Here is an 18832-nt window from a genome sequence, read left to right as displayed (position 1 = left end):
TCCTAGGCAGGCTACGCTTTGTATCACCGCTTTCCAGAATACGCACACAGCTGAAAACCTCTTACGGCAACTGAGGAAGATCATCGCAGAATGGCTTACCCCAATTGGACTCTCCTGGGGATTTGTGGCATCGGACAACGCCAGCAATATTGTGCGTGCATTACATCTGGGCAAATTCCAGCACGTCCCATGTTTTGCACATACCTTGAATTTGGTGGTGCAGAATTATTTAAAAAATGACAGGGGCATGCAAGAGATGCTGTCGGTGGCCAGAAGAATTGCGGGCCACTTTCGGCGTACAGGCACCGCGTACAGAAGACTGGAGCACCACCAAAAACACCTGAACCTGCCCTGCCATCATCTGAAGCAAGAGGTGGTAACGAGGTGGAATTCAACCCTCTATATGCTTAAGAGGATGGAGGAGCAGCAAAAGGCAATTCAAGCCTATACATCTGCCCACGATATAGGCAAAGGAGGTGGAATGCACCTGTCTCAAGCGCAGTGGAGAATGATTTCAACGTTGTGCAAGGTTCTGCAACCTTTTGAACTTGCCACACGTGAAGTCAGTTCAGACACTGCCAGCCTGAGTCAGGTCATTCCCCTCATCAGGCTTTTGCAGAAGAAGCTGGAGGCATTGAAGGAGGAGCTAAAACAGAGCTATTCCGCTAGGCATGTGGGACTTGTGGATGGAGCCCTTCATTCGCTTAACCAGGATTCACAAGTGGTCAATCTGTTGAAATCAGAGCACTACATTTTGGCCACCGTGCTCGATCCTAGATTTAAAACCTACGTTGGATCTCTCTTTCCGGCAGACACAAGTCTGCAGAGGTTCAAAGACCTGCTGGTGAGAAAATTGTCAAGTCAGGCGGAACGCGACCCGTCAACATCTCCTCCTTCACATTCTCCCGCAACTGGGGGTGCGAGGAAAAGGCTACGAATTCCGAGCCCACCCGCTGGCGGTGATGCAGGGCAGTCTGGAGCGACTGCTGATGCTGACATCTGGTCCGGACTGAAGGACCTGCCAACGATTACTGACATGTCATCTACTGTCACTGCATATGATTCTCTCACCATTGAAAGAATGGTGGAGGATTATATGAGTGACCGCATCCAAGTAGGCACGTCAGACAGTCCGTACGTATACTGGCAGGAAAAAGAGGCAATTTGGAGGCCCTTGCACAAACTGGCTTTATTCTACCTAAGTTGCCCTCCCTCCAGTGTGTACTCCGAAAGAGTGTTTAGTGCCGCCGCTCACCTTGTCATCAATCGGCGTACGAGGTTACTTCCAGAAAATGTGGAGAAGATGATGTTCATTAAAATGAATTATAATCAATTCCTCCATGGAGACATTCACCAGCAGCAATTGCCTCCAGAAAGTACACGGGGACCTGAGATGGTGGATTCCAGTGGGGGACGAATTAATAATCTGTGAGGAGGGGGATGTACACAGTGAAAGGGGTGATGAATCGGACGATGATGATGAGGTGGACATCTTGCCTCTGTAGAGCCAGTTTGTGCAAGGAGAGATTGATTGCTTCTTTTTTGGTGGGGGCCCAAACCAACCAGTCATTTCAGTCACAGTCGTGTGGCAGACCCTGTGGCTGAAATAATGGGTTCGTTAAAGTGTGCATGTCCTGTTTATACAACATAAGGGTGGGTGGGAGGGCCCAAGGACAATTCCATCTTGCACCTCTTTTTTCTTTCATTTTTCTTTGCGTCATGTGCTGTTTGGGGAGTATTTTTTTGAAGGGCCATCCTGCGTGACACTGCAGTGCCACTCCTAGATGGGCCAGGTGTTTGTGTCGGCCACTAGGGTCGCTTAGCTTAGTCACACAGCTACCTCATTGCGCCTCTTTTTTTCTTTGCGTCATGTGCTGTTTGGGGAGTATTTTTTTGAAGGGACATCCTGCGTGACACTGCAGTGCCACTCCTAGATGGGCCAGGTGTTTGTGTCGGCCACTAGGGTCGCTTATCTTAGTCACACAGCTACCTCATTGCGCCTCTTTTTTTCTTTGCGTCATGTGCTGTTTGGGGAGTATTTTTTTGAAGGGCCATCCTGCGTGACACTGCAGTGACACTCCTAGATGGGCCAGGTGTTTGTGTCGGCCACTAGGGTCGCTTAGCTTAGTCACACAGCTACCTCATTGCGCCTCTTTTTTTCTTTGCGTCATGTGCTGTTTGGGGAGTATTTTTTTGAAGGGCCATCCTGCGTGACACTGCAGTGCCACTCCTAGATGGGCCAGGTGTTTGTGTCGGCCACTAGGGTCGCTTATCTTAGTCACACAGCTACCTCATTGCGCCTCTTTTTTTCTTTGCGTCATGTGCTGTTTGGGGAGTATTTTTTTGAAGGGCCATCCTGTCTGACACTGCAGTGCCACTCCTAGATGGGCCAGGTGTTTGTGTCGGCCACTTGGGTCGCTGAGCTTAGTCACACAGCTACCTCTTTGCGTCATGTGCTGTTTGGGGAGTATTTTTTGAAAGGCCATCCTGCGTGAAACTGCAGTGCCACTCCTAGATGGGCCAGGTGTTTGTGTCGGCCACTAGGGTCGCTTATCTTAGTCACACAGCTACCTCATTGCGCCTCTTTTTTTCTTTGCGTCATGTGCTGTTTGGGGAGCATTTTTTTGAAGGGCCATCCTGCGTGACACTGCAGTGCCACTCCTAGAAGGGCCAGGTGTTTGTGTCGGCCACTAGGGTCGCTTAGCTTAGTCACACAGCTACCTCATTGCGCCTCTTTTTTTTCTTTGCGTCATGTGCTGTTTGGGGAGTATTTTTTTGAAGGGCCATCCTGCGTGACACTGCAGTGCCACTCCTAGATGGGCCAGGTGTTTGTGTCGGCCACTAGGGTCGCTTAGCTTAGTCACACAGCTACCTCATTGCGCCTCTTTTTTTCTTTGCGTCATGTGCTGTTTGGGGAGTATTTTTTTGAAGGGCCATCCTGTCTGACACTGCAGTGCCACTCCTAGATGGGCCAGGTGTTTGTGTCGGCCACTAGGGTCGCTGAGCTTAGTCACACAGCTACCTCATTGCGCCTCTTTTTTTTGTTTGTGTCATGTGCTGTTTGGGGAGTATTTTTTTGAAGGGCCATCCTGCGTGACACTGCAGTGCCACTCCTAGATGGGCCAGGTGTTTGTGTCGGCCACTACGGTCGCTTATCTTAGTCACACAGCTACCTCATTGCGCCTCTTTTTTTCTTTGCGTCATGTGCTGTTTGGGGAGTATTTTTTTGAAGGGCCATCCTGCATGACACTGCAGTGCCACTCCTAGATGGGCCAGGTGTTTGTGTCGGCCACTAGGGTCGCTTAGCTTAGTCACACAGCTACCTCATTGCGCCTCTTTTTTTCTTTGCGTCATGTGCTGTTTGGGGAGTATTTTTTTGAAGGGCCATCCTGCGTGACACTGCAGTGCCACTCCTAGATGTGCCAGGTGTTTGTGTCGGCCACTAGGGTCGCTTAGCTTAGTCACACAGCTACCTCATTGCGCCTCTTTTTTTCTTTGCGTCATGTGCTGTTTGGGGAGTATTTTTTTGAAGGGCCATCCTGTCTGACACTGCAGTGCCACTCCTAGATGGGCCAGGTGTTTGTGTCGGCCACTAGGGTCGCTTAGCTTAGTCACACAGCTACCTCATTGCGCCTCTTTTTTTCTTTGCGTCATGTGCTGTTTGGGGAGTATTTTTTTGAAGGGCCATCCTGTCTGACACTGCAGTGCCACTCCTAGATGGGCCAGGTGTTTGTGTCGGCCACTTGGGTCGCTGAGCTTAGTCACACAGCTACCTCATTGCGCCTCTTTTTTTCTTTGCGTCATGTGCTGTTTGGGGAGTATTTTTTTGAAGGGCCATCCTGCATGACACTGCAGTGCCACTCCTAGATGGGCCAGGTGTTTGTGTCGGCCACTAGGGTCGCTTAGCTTAGTCACACAGCTACCTCATTGTGCCTCTTTTTTTCTTTGCGTCATGTGCTGTTTGGGGAGTATTTTTTTGAAGGGCCATCCTGCGTGACACTGCAGTGCCACTCCTAGATGTGCCAGGTGTTTGTGTCGGCCACTAGGGTCGCTTAGCTTAGTCACACAGCTACCTCATTGCGCCTCTTTTTTTCTTTGCGTCATGTGCTGTTTGGGGAGTATTTTTTTGAAGGGCCATCCTGTCTGACACTGCAGTGCCACTCCTAGATGGGCCAGGTGTTTGTGTCGGCCACTAGGGTCGCTTAGCTTAGTCACACAGCTACCTCATTGCGCCTCTTTTTTTCTTTGCGTCATGTGCTGTTTGGGGAGTATTTTTTTGAAGGGCCATCCTGTCTGACACTGCAGTGCCACTCCTAGATGGGCCAGGTGTTTGTGTCGGCCACTTGGGTCGCTGAGCTTAGTCACACAGCTACCTCATTGCGCCTCTTTTTTTTTGCGTCATGTGCTGTTTGGGGAGTATTTTTTTGAAGGGCCATCCTGCCTGACACTGCAGTGCCACTCCTAGATGGGCCAGGTGTTTGTGTCGGCCACTTGTGTCGCTTAGCTTAGCCATCCAGCGACCTCGGTGCAAATTTTAGGACGAAAAATAATATTGTGAGGTGTGAGGTGTTCCGAATAGACTGGAAATGAGTGGAAATTATGGTTATTGAGGTTAATAATACTATGGGATCAAAATGACCCCCAAATTCTATGATTTAAGCAGTTTTTTAGGGTTTTTTGAAAAAAACACCCGAATCCAAAACACACCCGAATCCGACAAAAAAAATTCGGTGAGGTTTTGCCAAAACGCGTTCGAACCCAAAACACGGCCGCGGAACCGAACCCAAAACCAAAACACAAAACCCGAAAAATTTCCGGTGCACATCACTACTTTATATGTGTATATGTATGTTTTGTATTTGTGTGTATATGCACAGTGTGTGTACTATGTCTGTGTAAGGATCCTGGCCATTGTAAGTATAGCCACAGAGCTTTGACTACTGCTGGAGAAGGGGGGAGGGGGGGTAGATTTAGCCAACACTGTAGGGGATAGGGTTAGGCTGCGGACAGGGGGGGTTAGGGTAAGGCACCACCGGGTGGAGGTTAGGGTTAGGCACTAAGAGGGGAGGTTAGGGTTAGGCTGCGAGAAGGGAGAGTTAGGCTTAGCGGGGTAGGGGACAGGGGTTAGATTAGTTAAATCACCCCTGTCAGGATTTCATTCCTCTGGATGCTGGCGTCGGTATTTTGACTGCCGGCATCCCATCCAGCTGTCATGCATACCAAACCCATATGTGTGTTTATATGTATATGTTCTATGTGTATGTATATGTATGTGTTCTATGCATAGGCGTGCGCATGGGGGGGTATTGCACAGGCATACCCTAATGTCCGGTACCCCTCAGTGTTAGCCTATTACATATACCAGCTCCACAGTCACGGTGAAGCGGGTCCACTAAGGATTGTGGAGAAGCGGGCAAGTTTTTACTCCGCAGGTGCCGTCTGTACTCCCCCCAGCGGCCCCTGCGCTTGTGTGACGTGACTTGTTTGACAGATTCTGTTTACAGGATGCCGTGGCTGCAGGACCCGCGGGGGTGATGGATGGAGCAGAGTGCACACTGAAAGAGCTGCTGAGGGGCTAGGACTCAGAGCATCTGCAGGGCAAGGTGTCGGCGGAGATGAGCCAGCTGGTGGTACTTGAGAGAGTAGCCGCCCGCAGCCAAGGTTTGTCCCACTCTCTGCTTCATGCTGGCTCTTCCCCGTGTCTGTCAGTGCACCACATTAATGGATGTGGTGTGGCCAGGGTACCTGGTCTTCTCTCAGCTTTTTCATTAGGAGCGTTCTCAATACAGTCCCACCTGCTGCCCACACATGCTCCACTCTCCCCTCACAGCTCCAAATGCCCATCTGCTGCACCCCCAACCTTCCTCCATGTCACCCAGTACATATCACTAGTGTCTCCCTATGCATGTCACCCACTACTTGTCCATAGTATGCCCCTCTGTCCAGTGCCAGATTAAGGTCCACATGGGCCTGGAGCTGAAAATCAGGAAGGGCCTATTGTGTGCTGCTGCAGGGGGTGTGACAAGCGATACGGCGGTATGACTAGTGATGTGGGGGAGTGGTCTATATAGGGGTGTGGTCTGTGATATGTGTTTCTCCATATTTCTATTAGCCTTACAGCCATATAATACAAAGAGCATTGCAGTGAATGCCATATAATACAAAGCATATTGCAGTGACTGCTAGATAATACAGAGAGCATTACAGTGACATTCATATTATACAGAGAGCATCAGTGGCCATTGATAAAAAAGAGTGCATTGTAGTGCCCATCTCCAAGCATCCAAGTGACCTCCATACAATACAAAGAACATTGTAATGAGTCACATATAAAATAGAGAACTCAGACTATCACCATAAAATACAGAAGACATCACAGCCGCACACCATGGCCCGTGGAATGAAATAAATCAGACAGAAACTATATCTATGTATGTATTGATCTATAGTCAGTACTTATTGGAATTCACACTTTTTAGCGTTGGGCTCTGATAGAGGCTCTGGTCAGGCACCTCACTGGAAGAATGTCTGGGTAAACACAGCACACCAAGCACAGCCCCGCCTCCCTTCTCTGTTCTTTACTCCCACCTCTGTCCTGGCTCCCTTTATACTGTGTGCACCAGAGACAGTCGGGGAGATATATTATCCTGGCATGGATCGTGCCAGTATATCTCATCCTGCTTCTCCTCTTTACCGAGGCAAAGCAGGAAGGGGTACTGACGACACGTAGTAACATCTTGGATGCCGGAGTGGGGGAGACAAACCCTCCTCCCCTCCAGCGATCCCTGCCACAGCCCATCAGCCTAGTGCTGATGCTCTGTCTCTCTCCTTCCGGTCGGCTCCACTGGGCATGCGCATTATCTCGCTACTATCGCGATATCTCCCATGCACCCCAGAGCCACAGTGGCTGTGAAAGGTGCAAAAACACCTGCAGCTGTTGAAATCAGTAGCTGCAGGTGTCAGATCAGTCAGTGCCACTGACCATTCATACATAGGCTTGTACATCTTGTAGATAGCAGCACCGGTAATGACAGGGGCGCATAGCACCACTGTCATTTAGCACACATCTGCACAGTAATACATGGGGAGGAAGCGGAGTCAGCACACATAACATACACTGATACAATTTCTCCCCTATAATGACTAACAAATGACTAACAAACATCAACCCCACTGTGTCAACACAGACACACTGGTCAGAATTCAACTGATATCGCCACCCAATCTCCCGTCTAAAGTGGTGGGAGATCACAGGGGTGATATTCAATTGATGTCTGTTATCACGCCGATCGCACCCGTTAGTATTAGGTTTAGCCGCATAAAGCAGCTAAACCCAGCTAAACTAATGGGCGCGATCGCAAAAAGTGCCGTTTGGGCGCCCAAACAGGACACTTTTTGTACACTCTAGCTGAAATGTCAGCGCCGGCAGCCGATTGCGCCCGAATGGAGCAACAATTGAATTGTTCTGCTGGGCGCCATCTAGTGGCTGCTGGCGAGAAAATCTCACCCACTGAGTCTGCGGCTATACTGTAGTAAAGCAGAGCCAAGGCACGATCAGCCACGGTCCACGGCAGCTCTGAAGAGTGATGATTATTGATCATCATCACCCTTCATTAATCATGACGCTGCAGCTCAGTCCCAGCCACCCTGACCTCCGGGCCCCACACCCCAGTTATCCCATGCGCCCCAGCATACTTATATACACAAATATACGAGAAATACAACATACATATAAATACATAAATATACCTTCCAGACCCCACATTTTATAATTGATAATAAAAAACCTGACTAGAATTCAAATTATTTACCTCAATCTTAACTCTCTCAAGAGGAAGAGGTCTTCACAGAGCTGCTCTGCCTCTGTGTGCTGACACTGTCTCATTGGTTGCGGTGGTGTGTGACATCACACAGCGCTGAGGAGGTTACCTGTGTGTATAAATCTCTCTCTCTCTCTCTCTCTCTCTCTCTATATATATATATACACGAAAGCCCTCACTGACTGACTCATCACTAATTCTCTTCCCGATATGTTAGGAAGCTGAGATTTAACATCGTTATTCTCCAGGTGGGAAATAGGAAAACTACGTAAATTTTAAGAAAACTCCCCTAAGGGGATGAAAAGGGGGTTGACATAATGATGTCATTACTGATGCGTTGCTTGCGTTGCGTGAACGATAACGCCCAAATGGACAATCGGATGAAAATTTGGATTGCTCCTCCAGTGTGTTGAATAAACTACAAAAATGGTCTGTCACTTTTCATCGTATCTGCTTTGGAGTGCTCCTCGGGTAACGCCAAGAACCATGGATTAATATTTACTTACATTAAAGGGGGATACACACGGAGAGATCCGTGCTTAAATTCTAAGCAATCTGACTAGGGTGCTTAGAAGTTAAGAACGGATCTCTCTGTATGCCCTACAGCGATAGCGATGCGTGACCCCGCGCGTCGCTATCACTGGTAATAAATTGGCATGCATGCAGGCGCTGTGTGCTGAGCGGGGGGAGAGATGTGTTCTGAGCGGTCTGTTGTAGATCGCTCAGTACACATCTCTCCCCATGTGTACTGGCCTTAAGACATCTCAAATGTACAACTCTATAGATTTACCAAATTTTCAACACTCCTTTATATATATATATATATATATAGATATACACCAGCAACAAAACGGGCGGCACTCCAAGGATTATAAACAAGAAAACCAACTACACCAGCATCTTTATATGAATGTTTCAGGTGCATTTATTCAGTCCTGACTGGTGTACATGGTTCCATTGAGTCCGTGGGAAGGCACCCAGGTAATATCTATTTAAAGTGGAGTGCCAGTCAATTTTGTTTCTAAAAAAAAAAAGTATACAGTATGTGTGTGTGTGTATATATATATATATATATATGAAAGGCCCATTTGTCAACGATGCATAACTCCTTTAGCACTCAGGTTATGTCATCCTTTCAGTATTCAGCAAACAGTGGTAGACTAAGTTCACCGCTGTATGCACCTGTACCGTTCTCGCCAGCTATATATGGCAAGAGGGATACAATCCCCATTGCCAGCCATGGGGACCCAGTGCTGCCTTTCCGGCTTCAGCAAAGCCTTCTGGGCATTGCCGGGTCCCTGGCCGGTGAAACTGTCATGCATATGTGCAAGCTAGAGAGTGCGCATGCGCATGACACAGAAGCCCGTTGCTGGAAGCGATAGGCTGCCAACAGAATGGAGGACGCAGCTGAGGGGAGTGACAACGCCGGACCTCGTCGGAGAGGTAAGTATTGCTGGATACCAGCTGCATTTTTATCTGTATCACAGTGATACTAAACATCGAAAAATGCTGCTGTCAATTTTTGTTATTAAATGGGGCCCAAAATTTTACACACATATAAACTGTATATGGGGTGATTCAGATCTGATCGCTGCTGTGCGTTTTTGCACAGTGGGCGAACAGCGATAGACTGCTCATGCGTATGCACCGCAATGCACATGCGCGTCGGCACCCAGTGTCAAGTGTTTTCAGGGAGGGTGTGTGACGTCAGCTCCGGCCCTATCAGCCTGTACTCATCGCACTGTAGGAGTAAGTCCTGGGCTGCGCACACACTGCACATCCTTCGATGGTGAGTGTGGTGATAACGGATTTGCAGTTGTCCGCTGACTGAGGGTATTTTTGCAGCTCGGCGTACACATGCGATCGCACACTTGCACGGGGCGAATATACACTCCCCTTGGGCAGCGACTATCTGAACGCAACACAACAAATTTAACCCCTTATATCTCTATCACACACTGTATATACTGTACACTGTATATAGACACCAGGGCTTTTAATAAGGGCAGGGCAGAGGCAACCATACTCGCCTTTCGCCGTAACCCGTGCACCCTAGGTACGCATAAAGGTGCTCTCTCCCACCCTTCCCACAGGGCACAGATTTAATGGCACTGCTCCTGGGGGGGAGTGGCTTCACAAAGCGTACTGACAACATGGTTTGGAGCTGATACACACATATACATAGACAGAGCAGGGGTCAAACTGTATACTGACCTGTGGGGAGGTTTTTCGGGCATGCCTGCTGTTTTCTCCAAACACCCAGTGACAGCTGCATTTCCTTCTATGCTGGGCAGCTCAGACTCTGTGCTCCACCCACAGCAGCTCTGACTTGCACAGCATTTAGTGCCCTGCTGCCCAGTGCCCACTGCAATCAAATGCTGAGGAACGATGGGGGTTGTGAATGGGCTTCAGGTGACTGTCTGAGGGTCACAGCCTCATACAAATGGGCGGAGTTTCGGCCGTCCAGTGGGCGGAGCTTTGGTCGTCAAGGGGGCGGGGTTTCTGACCGCCCCATGGGTGGATGGGACCTATGCTGATCGTGGTGGTTGGTTGAGCCTGGCTGAGGAGGAGGTGAGGGATAGGGAGGGGAGCGGCCGGAAGATGAGTGGGCAATTGCTGTGGGTCGTGACAGGAGTTTTTCCTCCTGTCACCACTGACTGCACAGCACTGCAAGGGATCCTGTGGGCCTGTTTGCATGGGCGGGCCTGGAGCTGCAGCTCCACCCGCCCCATTGTTAATCCGGCCCTGCCTCTGTCTATCTCCCATTGCCTCACTCCAGTGTCACCCTCTCTGCCTGTCCCCACTACATGTCCCCAGTGTCACCATCTGCCTGTCATCTACAAAATATACTCAGTGTCACCCTTTGCCTTTCTCCCACTGCCTCACCCCAGTGCTACCCTCATGGCTGTCACTCTCTCTGCATGTCACCCACTACATGTCCCCAGTGTTACCATTTGCCTGTCACCCACTGTGTAACCCCAGTATCACCCTCTGTATCCCACTACATGTCACCCTCTGCTTTTCTCCGACTGCATCACCCCAGTGTCACCCTCATGGCTGTCACCCTCTGCCTCACCCCAGTGTCATCCTCTAAATATGAAAACCAGAATATGAATTTCTGCTCATATCGTGTGACAATGTGAATTTCGGCTCATACTTTGTGGCATATTCTGAATTTCGGCTCATGCCTTGTGGCGTAATGTGAATTTCGGCTCATACCGTGTGGCATAATGTGAATTTCGGCTCATGCCTTGTGGCATAATGTGAATTTCGGCTCATACCTTGTGGCGTAATGTGAATTTCGGCTCATGCCTTGTGGCATAATGTGAATTTCGGCTCATACCTTGTGGCGTAATGTGAATTTCGGTTCATACCATGTGGCATATTGTGAATTTTGGCTCATACTGTGTGGCATATTCTGAATTTCGGCTCATGCCTTGTGGTATAATGTCAATTTCATCTCATACTGTGCGGCATAATGTGAATTTTGGTTCATACTGTGTGGCATAATGTGAATTTTGCCTCATACTGTGTGGCATAATGTGAATTTCGGCTCATACTGTGTGACATAATGTGAATAACACAAATGTTCGCCCCCCTAAATCTCACATACTTTTCAGAGTGTCCCACTCAAAATCAGGATGTAAGTTCTGGGGGTGCAAGAAAATGCATATGCACCTAGGCCCACCACTCTCTAGTTCTGCCACTGGGTCAGGGATAGGTTGGGGAAGTGTAAGCAGCGACAGGGTGCAGTGGCAGCTGGGGCTCAGGGTTATGCCATAGTGGAGTACTGGCCAGTGGTCTCGCCATTATGCTTCATTTTATTAATTTTATTTCTCTGAGGTGTATTATATCTACATGTACTATTAGGAACTAGGGATAAATTAGATTAAGCCATGTGATTTTACTGAGAGAATGTACAATAGTTCTAGAAAAGCCCCTCTGGCGGTGCACACCCTAATAAAATAAGCTGCGCACGCCTCTGCTATCCAGCTATTCTTAGGTTTTGCGAATTATTATAGGCGTTTTATTCATGCCTTTTCAGATTTAGTTGCTCCCATTGTGGCGTTGACAAAGAAAGGAGCTAATCCTTCCAATTGGTCGCCTCAAGCCAAGTCTGCCTTCCAGGCCCTAAAACAGGCCTATGTCTCAGCTCCAGTACTCAGACACCCTAACCCAGATCTTCCCTTTATTGTCGAGATGGATGCCTCAGAGGTTGGAGTGGCAGCCATCCTTTCTCAGGAAGACCCAGAGTCTCTGGAGTTACACCCTTGTGCCTTCATGTCCAGGAATGTCATCTCCATGTTCTCCTCCGCAGAATCAAACTATGATGTTGGTAATCGAGAGTTGCTGGCAGTTAAATGGGCTTTCGAGGAGTGGAGGCACTGGCTTGAAGGAGCGAAGCATACTATTACTTTGTTCACTGACCACAAGAATCTACAGTATATTGAATCAGCAAAGTGGCTAAATGCTCGGCAGGCACGTTGGGCGCTGTTTTTTACTCGATTCAAGTTCATCATCACCTTCAGGCCCGGTTCTAAGAATACCAAAGCCGATGCCCTGTCACATTGTTTTCTTCCTGCTCACAATAACCACTCTTCCGCAACCCCCATTGTCTCATCATCCGTCATCTGGGCCGGCCTCACACAGGATTTATTCACACAGCTAGTCCAGCTTCAGCAACAGGCTCCCAGTGATACTCCTGTTGATCGTCTCTTCGTCCCTGAGTTCTTGAGAGGCACTGTCCTTGCTGAGTTTCATGATAGTAAGGTTTCTGGTCATCCGGGTATTGCTAAAACCTTGGAGTTAATCTCTCGCTCGTGTGGTGGCCTAATCTTTCCAAGGATGTAAGGGAATTTGTCCTTTCCTGTGAGGTTTGTGCTCAGCACAAGATATCCCGATCTCTGCCGGTCGGGCAACTCATGCTTCTTGCAATTCCACTCAGGCCACGGTCACACATTTCCATGGATTTCATGGATCTTCCTCTTTCATCCGGATTCCGGGTAATTTGGGTAGTGGTGGACCGTTTTAGCAAAATGGCCCACTTCATTGCTCTTCTCCGATTACCCTCCGCTCAAGTTTTGGCAGTTCTGTTTCTCCGCCATGTCTTCAGGCTTCATGGTTTACCCGTGGATATAGTTTCAGACCGGGGACCACAATTCATTGCCCGTTTTTGGAAACGTTTTTGTGCCTCATTAAACATGAAACTCTCTTTAACATCTGGATACCATCCACAGTCTAACGGACAGACTGAACGTGTTAATCAATCACTAAAACAATATTTATGTCTTTATTCTGCCAAACTTCAGAACGATTGGTCAGATTTTCTTCCTCTGGCCAAGTTTGCCTATAATAACTCTTGCCATTCTTCCACCAAGGAGTCTCCATTCTTTTCGGTCCTGGGCTTTCACCCTAGAGCCAATTCCTTTACTCCTCATTGTCCAGCTTCTTCGTTGACCTTAACTTCCCGTCTCAGAGTTATTTGGAGAAAGGTACACCTTGCCCTTAAGAATGCTGCTTTCCGAGAGAAAGTTTTTTCTGATAGGTCCCGACGCCCGTGCACATTTAAGGTGGGGGATAAGGTGTGGTTGTCAACCCGCAACATCAAGTTCCGACAACCCTCGGATAGATTGGGACCCAGATTTATTGGACCATTTCTTATTGTCAAGAAAGTCAATCCAGTGGCTTTTCGGCTATGGTTGCCTAAATCACTTAAAATCGGCAACACTTTCCACTGTTCTCTTTTGAAGCCATATATTTTTTCCAAGAGATTCCCTTGGAAGACTTTCCAGAGTAGACCTCCGGTGGATGTTCAGGGTCAACAAGAGTTCCTTGTGGAGAAAGTCTTAGATTCTAAGTTTTCTCGTGGTCGGCTCTATTTTTTGGTTCATTGGAAAGGGTATGGCCCGGAGGAAAGGTCTTGGGTCCTGGACAAGGATTTACGTGCCCCTAGACTTAAGAGGTTGTTCTTTCAGGAATTTCCTCAGAAACCCGGATCTAGGGGTTCTTTAATTCCTCCTCAAGGGGGGTACTGTTAGGTGCGGCGGCTCCCGCCGAGTAACAGTCACGGCCGCCGTGCCTCCCTGTTATCCCGCACGGCGCCTAGCAACGCCAGGACGCCATGCGCGCTGAGCCTCCGGGCACCTAGCAACGCCAGGACGCCGTGCGCGCTGAGCTGCCGGGTCCCTGGCAATGCTAGGACGCCGTGCGCGCCGAGCCGCCGGGTCCATGGCAACGGGGATGCCACAGGCGGACCGCGTTCCCCGTTGCCATGTACATCCAGTAACACCTGTCTAGCTCTGAGTCGTGCAGCAAGGCAGCTGCACGACATCACTAATTAGGTTCTCTGCAGCTATTGGAGGGCTCCCTGTTATATTCTGTCTCAGTGCATTACACAGACACCGGTGATAGCTTCCTGTGAGCTGTTCCTGCTCTGGAGAAAATTCCCTGTCCGGTGTTCTGTAGTCCAGTCATCTTGTTCCGGTGGTCCTGACTCCTGGTGTCGGAAGTCAATTCTTGTACTTCTCCCTGCCTTCCTGTCGGTTGTCACCTGCGTTAGAGATCCGAAGATTCCGGTTCGCTTACGGTTGTTCCCGGTGTTGTGAGTAGCGGCCTTCAGCTGCGCCTTGCGGTCTTGGCCGTGGAATTCCTTTTTCTTGTATTTGGTGTTTTTGCGGAGGTGTTCCGCCATAGCTGTCCGACCTGGTATACGGCGATGCTGTGTAGGGTTTGGATAGTGTACCTTGGTTTCCTTTTCCTTTGGCGGCCGTGCCGCACATACGATTAGTTTGTAGTTCAGTAGTAGCCCCTAGCTCAGTTTTGTGTTTAGTTAGAGGTCCCCTTGTTATCATCCTGTCTCCATTTATGCCTTGTCTCTTAGTAAGACCGGGGGGAATTGGAGTTGGGCAGACCTAATCCGCCCTTCAAACGCGGCTGCTGTGGGCCCAAGAACACATAGTCTCGCAGGCGTAGACTGACCACGCGAGTGAAACAACGGAGTTAGGTTGCTAGGGTTTATTGTTATACCTTGTCATTATTTCAGCGTCACGTTCTTGTGCTCGGGACTTACCACTCTATCTTTCGTTCGGAGCACAAAGAACGTAACAGTTCCAACACTGGTAAGGCAGAAAGACACTCCTTCCAGGTATGGAAAGTAACCCGCACCGAGATAAGTTAGTCGTATGTGTATTGCAAAATTGAGGTGCCTTCTGTTATCTCTATTTATATCCCTGTATTCGGGAATTCACATATATATATATGTGAACAGAGGTTAAAGGCTCAAATAGGTGCTACCACTGGTTCAGATACGGATACAGGATCAAATTCCCATAGAAAGACAAAAGGAAAGCGAAACCAGGTATATTTAAGGTGCACTCAACCCAATTATCAGTTATTTGATGTAGTCATTGTAAAAAGAAATGTATATCCACAGCAATATTTTGAAAAAAGGCTTGAATGCCCGTAACCTTGATTACTATTAAAAGATTATTAATATTATCCTGGGACTTAAATATGTCCCTTATTAATTTTTGAGTGACGTATTAAAATCCAAAAGAAACTAAATGTGATGAAGAATAAAGAATAAACAAAATGTGAATAAAGATTTAAAAACAAAGAACATGTGTCAATCCCTTTATATATTTTTTTGTTTTGTATAAATGTACATAAACATGCGAGTATAAGTGTACTGCACTGTATCAGTGCTACTTTATTGTGAGATCAAAAAAGAGAGATTTTCTTCTCTGTGTGCACTGGGGCTATATACGGATGTAGTATGGTATGCCGGCGGTCGGGCTCCCGACGACCAGCATACCGGCGCCGGGTGCCCGACCGCCGGCATACCGACAGTGTGGCGAGCGCAAATGAGCCCCTTGCGGGCTCACTGCGCTCACCAGGCTGCGGGTACAGTGGCGCCACGCTATTTTATTCTCCCTCCAGGGGGGTCGTGGACCCCCACGAGGGAGAATAAGTGTCGGTATGCCGGCTGTCGGGATCCCGACAGCCGGCATACTGAAGACCACCCCTATATACCGTATATCACAGAGGGAAGAGATATAAGCTTGTCGATAAGTCACAAACTAATTATTTATTTAATTTTCTTATAAGGTCATATTAGTCATATTCATTTTTTTCATATTATATAAACTCAATTGTTTCTACAAATAAACACATACACATGAGGACATGAAATGTTCTGTTTATTATAAAAAATAAAAAAACAAATTTAATGTTATATTTCATTTAATTTCATGTACACAAGAATAACAAACACTGAACAGCAGATCATAGAATTTAAAATCAACTGGCTTAAAACTGACTCGTATGCAAATGTATTAAAGTTGAATGTACTGTATTATGGATAAACAAAGAATTTTAATGGGAAGATACATGAGAGAAAAGTATGCTAATCATTGTTAAATATAGGAGCTTTCTCCTTGCTGTAGAGTTAATGCCGCGGCTATGTGATTCAGCTGGCGGTACTTGTTAATGCTTGAGCCAGCGGGCTGAATGTAAATTAACACATAACGGTTAGAGTGTTTGAAAAGACCATGTCGGGTAGGTATTGGCTGGCTGGTCTATACACGTCATACCACTGCCCTCCATCCCCTATAAAACTGTGATTATCGGCGGGCGCCGTTTACTATAAGTGCCCTGAGGAAGCTCAATAAGGAGTGAAATGCACATAGGTTATAGCCATGTGTCCCTGAAAAAATAATAGTTATAAATTGTACAAATATAACAAGCATTGGAGATCTATAATGTATATCTGAGTGTCTAAGTGTGTAATCAGCACAGAGGGAATTTTGAACGCACGCTTTATACACCTACCGGTGCCGTAACTAGACATTTTAGTGCTGTGTGCAAGAAACGGCATCGGCACCCCCCCGCCCCCATAACGTAAACCGACGTCAGAGCACGCCGTAGGCGCACGCAAAAAAATATAGGGTGTGTGGCTTCATGGGAAAGGGGTGTGGCCACAAAATAATACCAATTCATATAATGGTGCACAGTAGTCTCCATTATTCAAATTACGCCGCACAGTAGCACCACTACACCAGGTAGAGCCCCTTTTTACACATTACGGCAGACAGCATCCCCCTTTTTACACATTACGGCAGACAGCGTCCCCCTTTTTACACATTACGGCACACAGCGTCCCCTTTTTAAACATTACGCAGACGGCGTCCCCTTTTTACACATTACGGCAGGCAGCGTCCCCTTTTTACACAGTACGGCAGACAGCGTACCCTTTTTACACAGTACGGCAGACAGCGCCCCCTTTTTTTTACACATTACGGCAGACAGCGTCCCCCTCATTACACATTACTGCAGACAGCATCCCTTTTTATACATTACAGCAGATAGTGTCCACCTTTTACACATTACGGCACACAGCGTCCCCTTTTTATACAATACGGCAGACAGCGTCCCCCTTTTTACACATTACGGCAGACAGTCCCTTTTTTAACACATTACGGCAGACAGTCCCCTTTTTTACACATTACGGCAGACAGCGTCCCCCTTTTACACGTTACGGCAGCAGGGTCCCCCTTGTTCCCACATTAGGCAGCAGAGTATGTGAGTGTGCGTGTGTGTGTGTGTGTGTGTGTGTGTGTACCTGTTGGGGCTCACTGGCGGCGTCTCCTGTATGCTGAAGGAGCTCTCGGTGTACCCTCTCCATGTCACAGGCAGCGGCGGGTCTCACTGGCGGACTCCTACACAGGAGACGCCGGCTGAAGGAGCGCTCGGCGCTCCCTCTCCATGTTCAAGGCTGAGGTGGGTCTCACTGGCGGCGTCTCGGCGGGGCTCACAGGGGCCATCTGCACAGACAGCGGGGTCTCATATAACGGGGAAGGCGGTGGCATTACTGGGCTGTGTGGAACACCAAATGGCGTGCTCCCTGTCCCTCACAGAGGCGGCGGCTGGAGCTAGGCAACTAAATTACACTTGTCCATCATTGACTAGCATGGCCGTACGTAGGGATGTGCTGCCAGATGGTGCGCCTTCACTGCACTTGCGCTGTGGGCAAGGCACCATCGGCACACACCTAGTTACGGCCCTGACACTTACCAGCACTTTATTCACATGCTGTGGGTTACGATTCTAGTGTTGCTGAATAGATGCAATAGAGACCTATAATGTATAATTGAGAGTCTTAATGTGTAACTGTTATAGAGGGAATTTTGAACGCACGTGTTACATATTTACCAGCACTTTACTTTAATGTTGTGTGCTACGATCCTTTGGATCAGCGGAAACATATACAGGGGGATAACCCTTTGATATTTATATATGGAGCATTATATTTGCATATATAATTCAAAACACAATCAGTGATATTTAAAGCGCTGCCTATATGCTCTGCACAGATAGAATCTAACACTGCAGTTGGAAAATTTACTTCTGACTTGCTCTATATAAGGGATACTAATACAGCATATACATTTGTAGCAATAAGATCTCTGCCACATATATATTTAACATCTACCTGTATTAGAAATCATATATACTTAACATCTATCTGTATTAGGAATGATATGTCTAATGCGGGCAGCACACATTAATGACTGCCGTGATACATTGAATATATATAATCCTATACAGTATACCTACCTACATATACTTATAATTGTGAGTCAGGCGCTTGTTTATATTTTTTAAGTGCTTTCATGACCTCATTAGTTCTCCCTATATCCAGGCAACGCATGGTACATTGCTAGTCTGACTATACAGCGTGTTGTCCTCTGATCCATTATCATAGCTACATATTCAGCAACATTGTTTCATTCAGGTGGTAACATATTATACCACACAGTATTCTCCACATTCACAGTCTGAAGAGCTGATGTGGAGACTTTGTATTACCACATGTAATCACTAGGAAACAGCTCTATTTATGAGATACTAGTGCAGTACACAAATTTGCAGCAATAAGAGATATATATCACTGCTGCATGCATACTCGGTATCCATCTGTACTAGCAAATAGATATTTCCAACGTGGGTAGCAT

This window comes from Pseudophryne corroboree, chromosome 6 (genome assembly GCF_028390025.1).
Source record: "Pseudophryne corroboree isolate aPseCor3 chromosome 6, aPseCor3.hap2, whole genome shotgun sequence".
NCBI lineage: Eukaryota > Metazoa > Chordata > Amphibia > Anura > Myobatrachidae > Pseudophryne > Pseudophryne corroboree.
The sequence above is the reverse complement of the archived record's forward strand: the minus strand, read 5'-3'. Positions refer to the sequence as shown.